This window comes from Myotis daubentonii, chromosome 4 (genome assembly GCF_963259705.1).
Source record: "Myotis daubentonii chromosome 4, mMyoDau2.1, whole genome shotgun sequence".
NCBI lineage: Eukaryota > Metazoa > Chordata > Mammalia > Chiroptera > Vespertilionidae > Myotis > Myotis daubentonii.
In genome coordinates this window covers 17,864,490-17,881,327 of record NC_081843.1, presented here as the reverse complement: position 1 = coordinate 17,881,327, position 16,838 = coordinate 17,864,490, and positions in this window count along the sequence as shown.

Here is a 16,838-nt window from a genome sequence, read left to right as displayed (position 1 = left end):
TTGCAAGGAATTTTCCTGGCTGCTTACTATCCTGCTCACTCCCCACTCAGAGCCTCCCATCCCTGTACTCATTTAGGGGTGATGTCTTCAGTAACTGCTTCCTGCTGACAATGGTTGTAGTCCTTGCCTGCGTGGGGTATGAAAGTCTTTGCCTGTCTGATCTAAGAAGGACAAGGGAATAGAATCCAAGGCTTCAGAACAGAGAGACTGTTAGCTGATTCTTCTAAAGTAGGGATGGGCCGAATCCTTGAAGCATCATCATTTTGACATAGGAATTGTATCCTAGAGATGACAAATTTGACAAGAGGTTAAAAAGGGCTGGTCTAAAATGAGAAGGTGAATTAGAGTAACTAAAGGTCTGAGGAGAGGTAAGAATCAGGTGGTAGAGGAGGGACTGACATTATAGTTGATGGAGGGGCTTCCCTGGTGGAAATGTGTCACCTGCCTGAAGCCCTTTTGTTTACTATATTTAATTAAAATTCGGCTAAGGGAAATATCCCAAGATCTTCCTCCAGAAGTATGTATTTTTCTGTCTGGACTTCTTGGGTAGGAAAGCAGATTCAGGGTGCAGAACTTTGGTCCCTTCAGTCCCACCCCTTTTATTTTATTTTTAATCTCACCCAAGGACATGCTTCTAGAAAGGAGGACATGCTTAGAGAGAAGAAGGGAGAGAAAAGAGAGAGAGAGAGAAAAGAAGAGAAACATTGATCAGTTGCCTCCCATATGTGCCCCAACCGGGGACTGAAACTTGCAACCCAGGTATGTGCCCTGAATCCAACCGGCAACTTTTTGGTGCATGAGATGATGCTCAACCAACTGAGCTACTCTGGCCAGGCCTAGCTCCACCCTTTTAAATAATAAAGGTTTACATTCCAGAAGCAAAGTTGGTGGCTTGCTCTAAATTCTTTTGACTCAATTATCTAGTCCTGAAAATAAGTGGGTTCAGTTACATTGTTGAGTCCCACCTCCGGAGGTGGTGATGCAGATGGGCTTCCTGAGTGAGACCTATTTTGTGTCAGCAAGCAGTCAGGTATGTAATGAGGGTATGCCTATGAAAACTAGTGGTCGCCAACCTTTCAGACCTCATAGACCACCAGTGGTCCACGGACAACCGTTTGGCGACTGCTGGAGAATATCTTTAGGTGCAAGGCTTAACATTTCTTTTGCTGGAATGAAAGCAAGCAGTGGCGATCAGAGAGACCCCTGCCTCAGCCCAGTGCAGCTCTGAGGTAGAAGTCAGCGGACTGGCAGCTGACTGCTGAGAGGAACATGATTGGAGGTGGAACAGAATAGTGAGTCTCACCACGGGTACCTAAGGAAAGTGTCATGATGAGATGATCATTTATAAATGGCTTCAAAAGCCACTGGTGCCTAGAATAAGAAAAATCACTTCATTTACAATTTTTTGTCAATCTTTTGGAATTCACCAAGTAAAAAGTCCTCAGTTTGTTATGTGTATATTTTAACTCGAGGCTTTCACACTTGGAATCCTCTAGGAATCTGTATAGAATTTAGCATCCTGGTTTTGTTTTCACTGTATTTTAAGGAAAATAATAGCTTCAAATTCAAGTAAATTTCAGTTAAAATGGAATCAATGTAAAAATATTACATTAATAATAGAGCTATAGGATAAAAATACAGGAAAAAGTCACGCTGGTACCTGGATATCACAAAAAATAAAGAGGTGGAGGGAAACCAAATTTGGGAACACTGGTTTGTCTGCTAAGAGTTTGGAGGATAGAGCGACTGCATGTATTCACATCCCAGCTCACCACATGCCTTCTCTGCGGAATGGGGCTAATAAAAAATACCTAACTTAGGAGGTTGCTCTGAGGATTTCCAAAATAAGCAGTCACTCTGTCACTGTTTTTATGTTATTGTTGTTAAAAATAAGACTACCATTTAGCTTAATGTTTCTCTAACTTAAATAATGCATGGACGCCCTTTAGAGGAAAGCAGTTCTCAGGAACCCGCCTGATGGGTGAGAACTTGTGCAGACCTCCGCATATGGCTGGGGAAGGAGCTGCTCTGCAACTGGATCCAGGTTTTGCAGAAATACAAGTGAGGAGCCTGAGGTTTGAGTTATTCAAGGTCACACACTAGTGACTGAATCAGAGGTATTCTCAAACCCAAATCTCCTTATTAAATGGGCTACGGACAGTTTGGGGTTAGTATGTGCTGCTCGTTATAGCACTTCCAGCATCCCTATTTCCTTCTCCCCTATACTAAACTCCAAAAGCAGCCCCAGTCAAGGTAGCAACCCAAGATTTCACCACACATTCCAAGATGCCCGAGGGAGGTGGCACCTGGCACTGATTAAAAACTTCCAAATGGCCGAAACCGGTTTGGCTCAGTGGATAGAGTGTCGGCCTGCGGACTGAAAGGTCCCAGGTTCGATTCCGGTCAAGGGCATGTACCATGTACCTGGGTTGCGGGCACATCCCCGGTGGGGGGTGTGCAGGAGGCAGCTGATCGATGTTTCTCTCTCATCGATGTTTCTAACTCTCTATCTCTCTCCCTTTCTCTCTGTAAAAAAAATCAATAAAATATATTAAAAATAAAATAAAATAAAATAAAAAATAAAAACCTCCAAATGGCCCTGGCCAGTTTGTTTAGTGGTTAGTGCAGTGGTTCTCAAACTTCCTAATGCCATGACCCTTTAATGCAGTTCCTCATGTTGTGGTGACCCCCAACCATAAAATTATTTTCGTTGCTACTTCATAACTGTAATTTTGTTACTGTTATGAATCATAATGTAAATATCTGATATGCAGGATGTATTTTCATTGTTACAAATTGAACATAATTAAAGCATAGTGATTAATCACAAAAACAATATGTAATTATATATATGTTTTCCGATGGTCTTAGGCGACCCCTGTGAAAGGGTTGTTCGACCCCCAAAGGGGTCGCGACCCACAGGTTGAGAACCGCTGGGTTAGAGCATCCACCAATGGACCAAAGGATTGTGGTATGGATTCAATTCCCAGTCAAGGGCCTGTACCTTGGTTTCAGGTTTGATCCCAGGCCCCAGTCAGGACTGGAGCAGGAGGCAACAATTGATGTGTCTCTCTTAAGTCAATATTTCTCTACTTCTCTCTCTCTCTCTCTCTCTCTTACAGGTAACATAAAATTCACTATTTTAACCATTTTATACTGTGCAATTCATTGGCATTTAGTACATTCAAACTGTTGAACATGTTCATCATCCCAAAAGGAAATCCCACCCATTAGCAGTCACTCCTCATTCCCCCTTCCTTCCAGCCTCCACAACCACTAATCTATTTCTGTATATGAATTTTCCTATTCTGGACATTTTATATCAGTTGAGTCATACAATATGTAACTTTTCATGTCAGGTATTTTCTACTTAGCATAAGTATTTCAAGGTTCATCCATGTTATAACATGTATCAGTGCTTCATTTCTTTTTATGATTGGACTAGAGGCCCGGTGCATGAAATTTGTGTGCAGGTATGGTCCCTAGGCCTGGCCTGTGATGAGGGCCATGTTCCCCAGCAGCCCGCAGCCGGCCCCATCCCCCACCGCCATCCACCCCCGGTTCCCAGTTCACCATTGGGTGATTGGTGCCTGATGGCCAGGGGAAGGAACCGAGAGGTCGGTTGTTCCTGCCCACTCCCTGGCCCCATCCCCGCCATGGGTGGCCATCAGGTGATCAGAGCCTGCTGGCTGGGGAAAGGGACCAAGAGGTGGTCAGTGTGCCTCATAGTGACTGGTCCAGGGATTGTTCTGGTCATTCTGCCATTAGGGTCAATTTGCATATTACCCTTTTATTATATAGGATAGAGGCCTGGTACATGGGTGGGGGCCAGCTAGCCTGCCCTGAAGGGGGTCCCCAATCAGGGTGGGGATCCCCACTGGGTGGTGGGGCCAGCCTGGGCGAGGGGCTAGAGGCGGTTTTCAGCCGGCCACTCCCCCGGCTTTGTCAGGAAGTACATCCAGAATGATGTCCAGAAGATGTCCAGTCTATCTGGTCTAATTAGCATACTACCCTTTTATTAGTATAGATAATATTCCACTATAAGGATATACCACATGTTATTTATCCATTCATTAGTTGATGGGCATGTGGGCTGTTTCCACCTGATGGCTACTGTGAACAATAGTGTGTTCAGATGGTAGGGACTATGCGGAAGCCCTTACCTCAATGGTAGTTTGCCTGCCAAGGTGAGGGGTCTGAAGACAGGTACTTAGGAGAGGCAAGTTTGAATGTGGAGAGAGGGACAGCAGGGCGGCGGGAATAGCCAGTTCCAGTGGTAGCCTGTGCTGGAGGGCATCCTCAGAGGGCAGTAAAGCCCTAGACTTCTGGCTGGAAGATCCAAGAGTATGCAAGGAGAAAAAGAAGGCCCCTGGCACCAACTTAGAGTACTCCACGGTGGTTTTGCCTAAGGAAAGCCCTAGTGCTCCATTCCCTGCAAAGAAGAATCTTCAGCCAGACATTGCTCTCCATACCCTGGGACCTATGGAATCAACAAAATCCTGGGGAAGGAGGAAAATAACTAAAGTCATAAGCTGGGGTAAAGACCATGAAGATAGACTCACACACACGGGATATTCGTGGATGGTGGGAAAGCCAGGGAGGGCTCTGAGGGTCCCCAAGGGAAATGCAGGAAGACAGAGTAGCTGGGTCTGAATCTGCACCCCCCCCCCCGGATCTGCCACCCCAGGTGTCACTTCAGGTGTGAGTTCAGGGTAGATGCTCCCACCCCATCCCGCCCCTCCCTGTGTGTTTGCTTGAGCTGGGACCCATGTAGCAGGGCCTTGCTACTCATCAGCAATCCACAGCTCCCTTCTCACTCAGAGGGGACCTTCCCAGCATTATTCTGAGGGTCCCCAAAATTTTCCCTGAGCCATCCTTGAGGCATTCAGACCAACTTTGTGACATAGAAGGGGAAGTGCCCACTCCCACCACAGCCATAGCACTCTTCTTCCTTTTTGTTAATTTAGAGTTTATTATTCTTCTTATTTAAATTGTAAATTTCCCTTCCCTGGAAATCTTGCCTAAACTGCCCCATTACTGCACATTAGCAGCCGTTGTCTCCCCTCTGGTTACAGATTTTCTGAGTGCTCCTATGCATCACTGGATAAGAGAGGAATTTTCAGAGGCTCCAGCAAGGGCTAGAGAGGTTAATGTGGAAACCTTCTCAGGCCTGGGGGGGGGGGGGGGGGGAAAGCAGGCGCGAGGGGGCTCTAGGAAGAGGAGAGGGCAGAGTGCAGGCTGAGCCTGTCTGTACTTGTCCACACTCCCCCCCTGGAGTCAGGGAAGAAAGAGGAGCAATCTCTCCCACCGAGCTCCTCGGGAGCACATCCAGGAGAGGAGGCAGCCCGCGTGCCTGCCAAGCCCAGGGGCTGCCATCTTTCAGAGGCTTGCATATTTTACACTTCCTCCTGTGGCTGGGCTCACATGCGGAAGGGAGTGCCATCGTCCTGAATTCCAAATTTACTTTCAGTAATTAAACCCATTTATTTCCATCTGAATATGCCATGGGATTGGAGGAGTTTATGGAAATCTGGGGAAGGAGAATTCTGAACAGATAAATAAATTACGTAGGGGGGCGATGATTACTGATGGAAATGGAAAGAGAAGGCCTAAGCCAGCAAAGCTTTCGCAGAGCGGGCTAGGGTCTCTGCAAGGTGGACACCTCTCACCTGGGTCATGTGTCCAGCAAGGAGAGGGTGTGCTCTCAGAAGCCCTTGACAAGCCTGCTGGGCGGGGACTGTTCCACCCTAAGCGTGGCAGAAACTTCTGGTGCAGTCTCTGCTCAAGCAAGACCAGGGAGTGAGCCCAGCCGGTGTGGCTCCGTGGTCAAGCATCGACCTATGAGACAGGAGCTCCTGTCAAGGTTTGATCCCTGGTCAGGGCACATGCCGGGGTTGTGGAATCAATCCCCAGTGTGTGGCATGCAGGAGGCACCGATTAATGATCAATGATTCTCTCTCATCATTAATGTTTCAATCTCTCACTCACTTTCCCTTACTCTCTGAAATCAATAAAAATATATTTTTAAAAAAGGAAAAAAGAAAACAGAGAGTGGGCAAGGATTCGCCTTATCTGGCTCCTTGCTTCCTTCCTTCTTTTTTTTTTTTTAATATATTTTATTGATTTTTTACAGAGAGAAGGGGAGAGAGATAGAGAGTTAGAAACATCGATGAGAGAGAAACATCGATCAGCTGCCTCCTGCACATCTCCCACTGGGGATGTGCCCACAACCCAGGTACATGCCCTTGACCGGAATCGAACCTGGGACCCTTCAGTCCGCAGGCTGACACTCTGAGCCAAACCGGTTTTGGCGTTCCTTCCTTCTATTCTTCTTTTTCCATTTTCTTATTCCCTTCATTACTTAGAATAACAGCAACAGACATAGTTACTATTATCAATAGTCTCAATATCAATGATTGGCTCCATCTCAAAATCAACTTCATATTGATGTCCTCATTGTCCTTCTAAGTCAAATAAGATTCTTTCCCCCCTGAACGCTCTTTCCATATAGATTAGGAAGTACATTTGAGGGACCAGATGGGAATGCAAGGGGAAAGCTGGACAGGAATCCAATTGGGAGACGATGGCTGCACGGAGCAGGGGCACACTCACTTCTGTACTGACACTATTCCCATCTCTGTAGGAGGGAGGGGAGCAAGGCCTATATGAGCCCAGTGCCATCCAGAGGTTACCTCAGGCCCCCTCACATCCTACTGGGGCAGTGGATTTCCGCTGCCAAGCAGGAGTTACCCGGGCAAGGTAAGCCTTCTCCCCCTAGCAGTGCGAGAGTTTTCTCTCTAGGCTAAGAGGATGTCGTTCCCACTCTCTCCCAGCTCAGTCCAGGCGCTGTGCCTTCCAGAAGTTAAGCTAATAAAGCAGCGGCCCTGTGGAGGCAGCGATAAGCGGCTTAGCATGGAGGGCTGGCGCTGACCTGGCAGCTTTCTCACCTGCCAACCACTTGTGGAGCTTATGAGAAAGGAAAATGAGAATTATGTCTTCCTTGTGGGAGATCATCCTCTCTTTCCTCAGAAATTAGTTCCAAGGCCAGAATGTGCTGGGGGATTCAGCACTTCTGAGTTATAAAGGGAAAGGGACAGCCCAAGCCCCTACAAAGCATAAGGCTGATGGTAATCAGTCTAATGTAGATAGAAGTCATGGTCAAGGAGAGGCCTCGCCCCTAAGACTTTGAGCTTCTTCTATTCGTGAAGAGCTGGAGAAAGGAGGAAGAGAAAGAAATGAGAGAGGAAATGAGCCAGGAACATAGAAACCAGGAGAATGGCATCCCCCCCTCCCCTGCCCGACCCCGCAAAGAAAGGGGAATTAGGAATGATCAGGGCTGTTGGGGAGAAAGTCACCTAACCTTCTATGGTGATGAAGAAAAAGTAGTTCTTTCATCTGTGCTGATTGCCCAGTGATCAGAGAACCAGTTCAGACATGGCACGGTTATTAGACACAGTTTCCTGCTCCCAGCTGTCCAATGCCTTCCATGTGTACTTGAGATAGAGCATAAAACCCTCTAATCTCACATCTACCAGGGGTCTAGCTTTATCAGCTGCTTTGAAGGCTGGGGAGACAAGTGAGACAACTCCTGCCAGGGGCATTGTGTGTGGTTCATGGGGCAGTGCGCTGACTGGCGTTAAGGAGCACCATCCCCAATGGGTCATCGTGGATTTGAATATGATGACACTGAGGGGGGAGGGAACATGATAGTAACATGCATTTGTTATCTTCCTAAACTTCTCTGATCACCTACTAGAATTTATTCTCTGTTATTCTCTATTTCTTTCTTTCATAGCACTTAGTGCAATCTAAAATTATACATATTACTTATTTCTTTACTGTTTTATTACCAGTCTTCCCCACTAGAATGTGAGCTCCATGCAGACAGGGGACCTTGCTGATCTTCTGCACTCTCTTTCTCCTCCCCTGAGGAACATGTAGGCATTCAATTATATGTTAACTGAATAAATGGGCATCACCAAGTACAAGTATTGAGTGGTATTTTAGTCTCTGCAGGGCTTAGGGCAGCTCCAGCATCCAGTTGAGTCACCTTGACTCTGTCCAAACTATGGAAGCAAATGGATGGAAATAGAAAGTACAAGCCAACTCAGTGATGATCTTGCCCCCTTAGGATATGTGAACTCACAAAGGATGCAGTAAAATGGTCCCTCTCCATTCTAGGCACTTGGAAAACAGAAAGAGAGTGAGCAGTAAAATGTAGTGTTGTAGAAGTCTCTAGAAAGCTCTCAATAATCCCCACATCCTGGTGTTCATCTTCTTGAGTAACCTTCTCCCCTGAATTGATGACTCAGCCTAATGACTCACTAAAAATGAATGGAATTCAGTAAAAGTGATGGCATGTCACTTCTAATAGTACGTTATAAAAAGCCTGTTGCTTCCAACTTTGGAATCCTCTTGTTCTCTCTCTCTCTTTCTCTCTTTCTCCCTCCCTCCCCCCCTTCAGTTGTCATGTTTTGAGGACACTCAAGCAAGCTACATAGAGAGAGGTCCACATTGTGAGGGTGGCTGGCCAACAGCCACAAGAGTGAGCTTAGAGAGAGTCTTCTGAGGTCTGCCGACAGTTGCAGGACTGAACCTGGACTCCTGCTTTAGTCCAGCCTTCAGATGAGACCGCCACCCTAACTGACAGCCTGACAGAAACTTTGTGAGGAACCTCAAATCAGGGACATACAGCTAAACTGCTCCCAGATTCCTGACTCACAACAACTTTAGGATAATAAACAACTTGCTTATTTTTCTTACTGTTTTACTGTCACCAAACATTGGGATAATTAGTTATCTACTAATAACATGGGAAGATATCTTCTAGGCACTGTTAATACATCATGAAGATAGTTTCCCACATTCTTCTTGGATGATTGAGGTCCATGACTTCCTTTCCTCCTTCCATTACCAAATGAGGAGACAACAGGGACCGCATTAGAATGGGGAGTTAATGCTTCCACCTCTGAGTCATACAAACACAAGGTCAGTTGCAAAGAACAGCTACATAAGTATCTTATCATCTCTTAACCATGGTTTCCCCATGAGAAGAGGGGGAATGACAGGATCTGCCTTGTCCACCTCTTAGTATTGGTGAAAAAAATAGTTAACACACTCAAAGTGCTTAGTAGGGTGCCCAGAACATGGTAGGTGCTAACACAATGCTAGGTGTGATTTTTTATCTTTTGTTGAGCTATTCACAAATGTCAGATGCAGAAACCCTGGAATTTGGGCTAAGTTATCAGAACATTCAGGTAACACTTGAGCAAGGACCTGATCACACAATTGCATAATTTCAAACAACCTCACACATGGGGTGAATGGGGGATAGTAAATAAATAACAGGGACACACAGATGGTGAGCATGTGCATGTATGTGCCTTCCTGCTTATTAAGCCAGAGCACTCACATCCTTATAATACCTTCATGAAGCTCATTCTAGACAAAGAAAGAGCAGCCAGCACATAGCTGAATGTAGCTCAGAGATGTTGGGGGACTTGTCTAAGAGCACACTCTTGGCAGCCAGTGCTAGAGTCTGAACTTAGACTTGGGTCTGATGACACCAAATAGAGTGCTTTTCCTCATTGGTTTGTTCCTTACAAAGCTGGGCAGTGAGCAAGGGTCCTGCTTCCCCTGTGTCTCGGAGGCCAGGACTAGCCACTGTCCCCTGACACTTCCCCCATGGACCTATTTCTTTGCTAAACTTTTTCCTCATTAGAACTTCACGTGCATTGCCAAGCCAGCTCTCCTAATCTTGTGTTAACTCTGCCGCCTCTAATTATTTCACTGTAATTATTTTTCCTTAACAAAGGAGATAAAACTAATCGAAACATCATTGTGTAAGCCTCCAAGAGTCATGCTTAAATTACTGCACTGATTTGAGAACCCCAGCAAGCACATAGGAAATAATTATACTTTTATCTGGGTTGTGGCTGATATGTTGCCAGATACCCGCCAAGTTTTTTGCACAAAACAAGAGGTCAGGATCAGAAAATGACTTTGTCATGAAAATCCTTCAACTGTGGTGAATCTTCCTCCTATAAATTTGTGACTTGGAGGGGACTGGGGTGAGGGAGGAGGAGCTGGAGAATCAGTGATGTCTCCAATGTGTCTCCAGACCACACTGTTCTCGGGGAAGACTCCCAAATATTATTAGTGCCAAGTTGACATCTGGTCAACTCCTCCCCAGAAGGGGCAAAATGCATGTACATCAATGGGACACAGAGAGAAAGCAATGGCTAATGTTGATTATGCACTTACTACAGGCTAAGCAGTGTTCCAGGAAACGAATGTGCCTTGACTCATTTAACAACTATAATAGCCTAAGAGGTAACTGTCAGCATGCCCATTACATAGATGAGAATACTGAGGCTAAGTAACTTAGCCAAAGTCACGAAGTCTGCAAATAACAGATGAGTCTGGAGCTCTGACCTTAAAATGCTTGTTCTTCCCACCAATTTCTCCCCTAGGTAGCACTTGACTGGGGAGGTAAGGCTGGAGGAGGAGGTGGGTGCTTATTCTAGAGGTTTTCCTTGCATTGGAGCCTCTCCCCATGAGGATGCCTCAGACCTCCCTCAGAAGACCCGAATGGGATTAAGCACACAGTGCAGTGGCTGGTGCGCTGAAGGCTCCAGAAGCTCACCAGCTCCTCTGCTGTTCAACCTTCTTAGGGAAGAAAATAAACACAGGCTCATGCTGTGGGGCTGGAGAGTGAGAGACTAGGACGGTGCCCCAGGGAAGCCATGCTTATCGCCACAGCAGAGGTCTCTGAAGATATGGCTGCGACACGAGATAAGGGGAACAGGAACTTTAGTGCCTCAGATCTTCCACAAGTAGCCAGCAAAAATCCTCATCAGTGATAACTCCACAGTCAACACAGAGGATGCAAGTACTTCCAGGGAGTGGAAGCAGATAATGGAGTTCAGAGAACAGGGCGGTACCATCCAGCCTAAATGATAAGACTCCTTTCTGCCAACTACCTCGACACTAACAGAGTCAGTCAAATGATGGCCTTTTTAGCTTTTGCTCTCCTAGAAGCAAATCATGAGTCAAAGATATAAGCGAGGCAGTTTATTCAGGAGGTGATTCCAGGTACAGGAGGTGGGAAAGGAGGCGTGACTTACATTATTAGGCAGATTACACTGTGGGTGATTGGAGCTTGACCTCCCTGGGGAACCCTGGGAGCCAAGGTCATAGTTATCCCACCCAAAGGGCATGGGATCTAGGGTATTTGTGCACCAACTTCCATCTGTCATGGAATAGGGAGACTTCCAGAGGGAGTTAATTTGCCAGCACTTTCAGCCTGCTCTGCTCACAAAGGAACTCAAATGGCTCCAAAGAGGGGAAAAAGAAAAGAGGAAGAGTGAAAAAAGGAAATTCTGAGGCAGAGGTGTAGATGCCGCTAGCTGATGGATGTGACATTGTGCATCCCAGTGGTAAGGACAGGAGCAGGGCACTGATGGAGGGACACTCAGAGGCCGACCGGCCCTCTCCTTCACTGACCAGCGAGGTACCCTGGACAGCTCCTCCCCTTCCTCTGATAGCCCAGCCCCAACTCAGGGTTGTCATCTTCTCAAATCCATTCACCAGCCTCCAGGCCTCCTGAAACTACCCTGCAAGGCCACTCTCATGCTGGTGCTCAGAAAAGACCCTCATAGTTGCCATTCCTCTGCTTGCAGGCAAAGGGATGGACAAACTGACCCACCCTTAAGAGTTCTGAGCTAAAGAGGGATGACTTCCTGTCCAGAAGACTTTGGCTCCTTCTAGACCATGCATCACTGAGTTGGGAGGTGCTATGTAGCTGGGTAGTAAAAATGGTGCCCCACTCTATGTGATGCTAAGTGGAGCTTGTCCCTGGAGATTATTAATGCCCAGGCTGTATAGAGGCCTCCACCAACTCTCTTCTCTTTAATTCCAAGTACTTTTGGTGAGCATTCCCCACTGTTAGCAGAAAGGCTTCATGAACTCCCTGTGGTCAGGTTGTTCTTCAGGGGGTCAGTGGGAGATAAAAAAAAACAAAACAAGTCACAGATGATTTCAGTGCTGAACATATGGGTGGTGCAAAATCATGCAGTAGGAACAATGCGAGTTCCTGATCTCCATAAATCCCAGCCCACTGAGGAGAGGATGCAATCTCTTCTCCTGACACGTAGGGAGATGGAGACATTTAATCTGGAACATCCTGGCTCAAGGTCATACCCAGCATGCCAGGCAGGATGGGAACTCACTCCAGTGTCTCAATTCCAAATCTCACCCTCTTTCAACTACAAGATGTTTTCTCACATAAATCCCTGGGTCATTTTATGTTGCCTTGAAGCCACTGCAGGTCCATAATCTGCGAAGTTTCCAAGTTTTGAGGGATTACAAAAATTATCCACCAAAGGCATGCATCCCCCAGCCCGACTCACTTCCATAATGTCTCTGGGAGGCATGCAGCTTGTGTTCCAACCCCCGGTGGGGGAGCTCCCATCCTTCCCAAGTGACTCAAATAACCCTCAAACTTAGAAAAGCATCCTTTGGATAGTATATAATTCCTTATACCTACCCAGGCTCATCATTTGTAGAGGACAAAGCATTTTCTCCTCCAGAGATCTGACCAAGGTCAGGCCTTGTGGTGGATACTATAGTGAGCCACCAGACTCCCTTCAGGAATCAAGGATTTGTTCCCCCAGCTCTGGGAATGCAGGCAGCAGATGGTCCTCCCCTCTCAGCCCTCCCAGCTGAAGGGAGCTGCCTGGTTGATGCTCATGCCTTCTTCCTGGGCAGCTCAGATATAAAGACCTGGCCTTCACGCCCCATGTGAAGCAAGTCTGAATGGCCAGTCGATCGTTCAGACGGGAGCTCTGCGTGGGCTCAGCATTGGCTTCTGTTGAGATGGTGTTGCAGCCCAACTTCTCCCTCTACCTAAGTCCCACTTTGCTCTCTTCCCTCCTGCAGGTGTCAACCCAAGAGACCTTCCTCATAAACCTCTTGTGCACAGTAGTCATCTCAGAGCCTACCCCCTCGCACACCCTCCTGCCTGCATACCCAGCTCAGAAGAGGCCCACACCAGAACCCAGGCACCCACACTCCCAGTCCTGGCCTGTCCCCGTGAAAAATGACCTTCATCCTTGTGTTAGTTTCCCAGGGCCGCCCTGACAAAATACCACAGACAGGTGACTTAAACAACAGAAACTGATCATGTCACAGTGCTGGAGCTCAGATGTCCAAGATGAAGATGCAGACAGGATTGGTTCCTCCGAGGGCTGGGTGACAAAGACCTGTTCCAGGCTCTCTCTTGAGCCTGGCGGTTTGCCCGCAGTCAGAAGTTCCTTACAGAAGCATTGCCCTGACCTCCACCTTCTTCTTCACATGGCTTCACATGGCTTCACATGGCTTCACATGGCTTCATATGGCATTCTCCCATGTGTGTCTGTGCCCACATTTCCCCTTTTATATGGACACCGGTCATATAGGATGAGGGCCCACTCAACTCCAGTATGACCTCATCTGAACTAATTACATCTGCATAGACCCTATTCCCAAACTAGGCCATACAGAAATACTGAGGCTAGGGCTTTAGCATGTGGATTTGGGTGGGACATAATGCAACCCATATCACGCCTCTTAAGAAAAATTCTAATTTAGTGGTAGGTGTCAGCCATGGCACATCAAGCAGGGCTTGGAGATATGCACAGCATTCTCCCCAGTCTGGATCCATCCCAGCATCTCATCCCAGAGCAGGGCCGCAAGGGGCTGCTTCCCATCAAAGGAGCTGACGCAGAGATGAAGCCCATTCTTCTTTATTCAGGGGGGATGACTGATTCCAAGCAGGTGCATGAAAAATGCTTCTGGAAGAGGCATTTCAGGAATGTATGTGTGTGTATTGCTGGGGCAGCCATAATAAAGTACCACACAGATGAGGTGGTGTAAACAAGACTGACTCTCAGAGCTCTGGAGCCAGAAGTCCGAGGGTCAAGGTGGCAGCAGGGCCGGTTCTTTCTGAGGCCTCCCTCCTTGGCTTGTGTATAGCCGTCTTCTCCTGGAGTTTTCACATGGTCTTGCCTCTGTGCATCTGTGTCCTAATCTCCTCTTCTTCTGAGGACCCCAACCAAATTGGATAAGGGTCACCCTAATAGCCTTATTTTAACTTAATTACCTCTTTAGTGAGCTTATCTCCAAATACAGTTACACTCTGATGTGCTGGGGTTAGACTTCAATATATGATTGGGGGAGGGGTGCACAATTCAGTCCATCACAGGACCGAGAACATGCCGTGGTCTGAACACAAGGCCTGACTTTTCACACCCATCCCCACCCCGCCCCGCACTCTGCTTGTTTCAATTATTTTCTCACATCGTATGCTTTTAGCTGGCGGGGGAGAGGAGGGTGCCCGTATTTTCTGCCTTGAGAACACAGTGACAAATGCACACGCCCTGAAACACACTAGCTCCTAAACGCCTCTCCCCAAGTGATGGAGGAGTCTCTGCTATGAGCATGCATCAAAGTCGAGGGGAATCTTTGTATTCCGCTGGCTGGGCTCACGAGGTAAAGTGGCATGCAGATTTCTTATTTAATAAATTCCCACAGAAAATTAGTTTTTCACAGTGGGAAGAATTTCAAGGCTTGCCGAGATGAGCGGGCAGGATCTAATCACTGTTGAGGCTTTGTACATACACCAGGCACCGCCGATCTCCGGGTGATCCAATTACTCTGCAGAGGCCCATCTGCCTCACCTGCATACTAATCACGAGACAGGGGAGCAGGAAACACACTGGCCTTTTCGGGAAGCTCCAGGCGCACATGGCTCCCTTGCTGACCTTCTGCCAATTACATTCATCTCAATTCTATTAGCTCATCTTTGGCCCGAAGGTGACATATACCCGGCTTAGAGCAGAATGTGCCTCCACCAGCTTCCCCCAGCAAGGGGAGAGCGTGCCAGCTCCAGGGAGCATATGGATGGCCTGCACCACCCAAGGCCCCCAAATTTGTTTTTCTACAGTCCCTGGCAATGAGGCCTGGAGAATTCCTGGGGGATAGAGAAATGTCTAAGTTGGCCTGGATCTGATAGGTAGTGAGGTTTGGGGAGGGGAGGGGGCAGACAGTGATGAATGAGGTCAGACACCTGAGTTTGAGCACATGGTCCACTATTAGAAGGTGACTCGGAGTAGTCAGGTTTACTATTTGAGCCTCTGAGGTCTTACAGGTAAATGGGGGTGGATACATTTCCACTGTTGAAAGAGACAATATTTGGGTCAGCCCGCCCACTCCTCCTTTCTACCTGTTTATCACCCACCTCTGTCCAAATGAGCTCGGGTTGTCTCACAGACTAGAAAAGATGGGGAAGTATATATAGTGTGTCTAATAAATGCCCCTTATGTGAATGAGCGTCTAACCAGCTATGTCTTGTGGGATGCGGGGTGAAGGCTATAGGAACACCTGGAAGGGCAGAGTAGGCAGGGGGACTTCTCAGAGGAAGATACAGCAATGCTGGGCCATGAACAAGGGCAGGGGGGATAAAAGGCACCAGGAAACAATAAGAACAAAGATGTGGGGTGGAGATTATGATGTCATGTGTTGATAGGGGGGCACCTACTGAGGTAAAGTTGGAAGGTATTTGTCTACATTTTCCAGTAAAAATATACTTGCCCCCCCCCCTCCCCAAGTACACACACTACATTCACACACCCATGGCATGGGAAGTAACTCAGTTCAGACAAGTCTAAGAGAAGGCTGGAGGCCCCAAGTCCAACCATGGGGCTGGCAAGGGGTGTACATGTGTGTTGAGGACGGGGGAATTTAGGATGACTCATCTGAGAGGAGAACTCTAAAGTCAAGGGCAAGGTGAACAGTAGCGTCGACTCTACAAGTTTAAGAATCTGTGTGGGCAGAGCTGGGAGGCGATCACTAGGTCCTGGGGGTCTCTTTGTGTCCAACAAACATTTCTGTGGGGATGGAAATGTCCGGTATCCTACTGTCCCATATGTGATTGCCATCAGCTCCACACGGCCACTGAGTACTTGAAATGGGCTGTTATGTCTGAGAAACCGAATTTCTAATTTTATTTAACTTTACATTTCAATGTAATGGCCACACGTGGCTAATGGCTACCATATTGGACTGCACAGGTGAGAAGGGTAACTAGGAACAAGCCATCTGAACATGTAAACTGAGATCAGCCAGGGAGGGCCTTGAATGCCGCGCTAAGAGTTGCTGCGGGAGCCCTTAGATCACAAGCCACCCTAGCTGAGTTCTGGAAAGCCATTCCAGGAGCAGAGTGCACAATGAATTCCAAACGGGGACCCTGGAGGTGAGGGAATCAGACTGCCAGAGCCCAAAACTGTTCAGAAAAACAATAATTAGGATCCTGCCTAAAACCATGAGAATGGGGAGGAGGACTGATGTGGAAAATAGCTCCATGCACAGCCATCAGGACATTGTAGACTGAGAGGGTCCAGGGAGGCAAATGTGACTGAGGGGGTGCCTAGATGTGAAACTTAATCGATGTGTGTCGGTGACACCAGGCACACGAGACAGAAGAAGGGCTTGTTACCTGGAATAAAGGGGAGGAGGCAGGCATTTCTAGGGCCAAAGGCACCTCTCGTGCCTCCCACTGGAACCGAGGCACTGTCCTACCATCCCAGGGGAAAGACTTCTCTGTCATTAATTCCCCCAGGTAATCCGAGCTGCTTGGACTTGGCTTTGGGGAATGGGGCCCAAGGCCCTGGAGAGGGCTCCTGCAGCTTCCTGGAGGCCTTGGTGGGGGTTGTGGTTTCTTCCAGGGAGAGGGGACTGATTTGGCATTCCTGGCACTGCCCATGCCTCCCATGTCCTTCTCGGAGCTGACCGCCAGATCC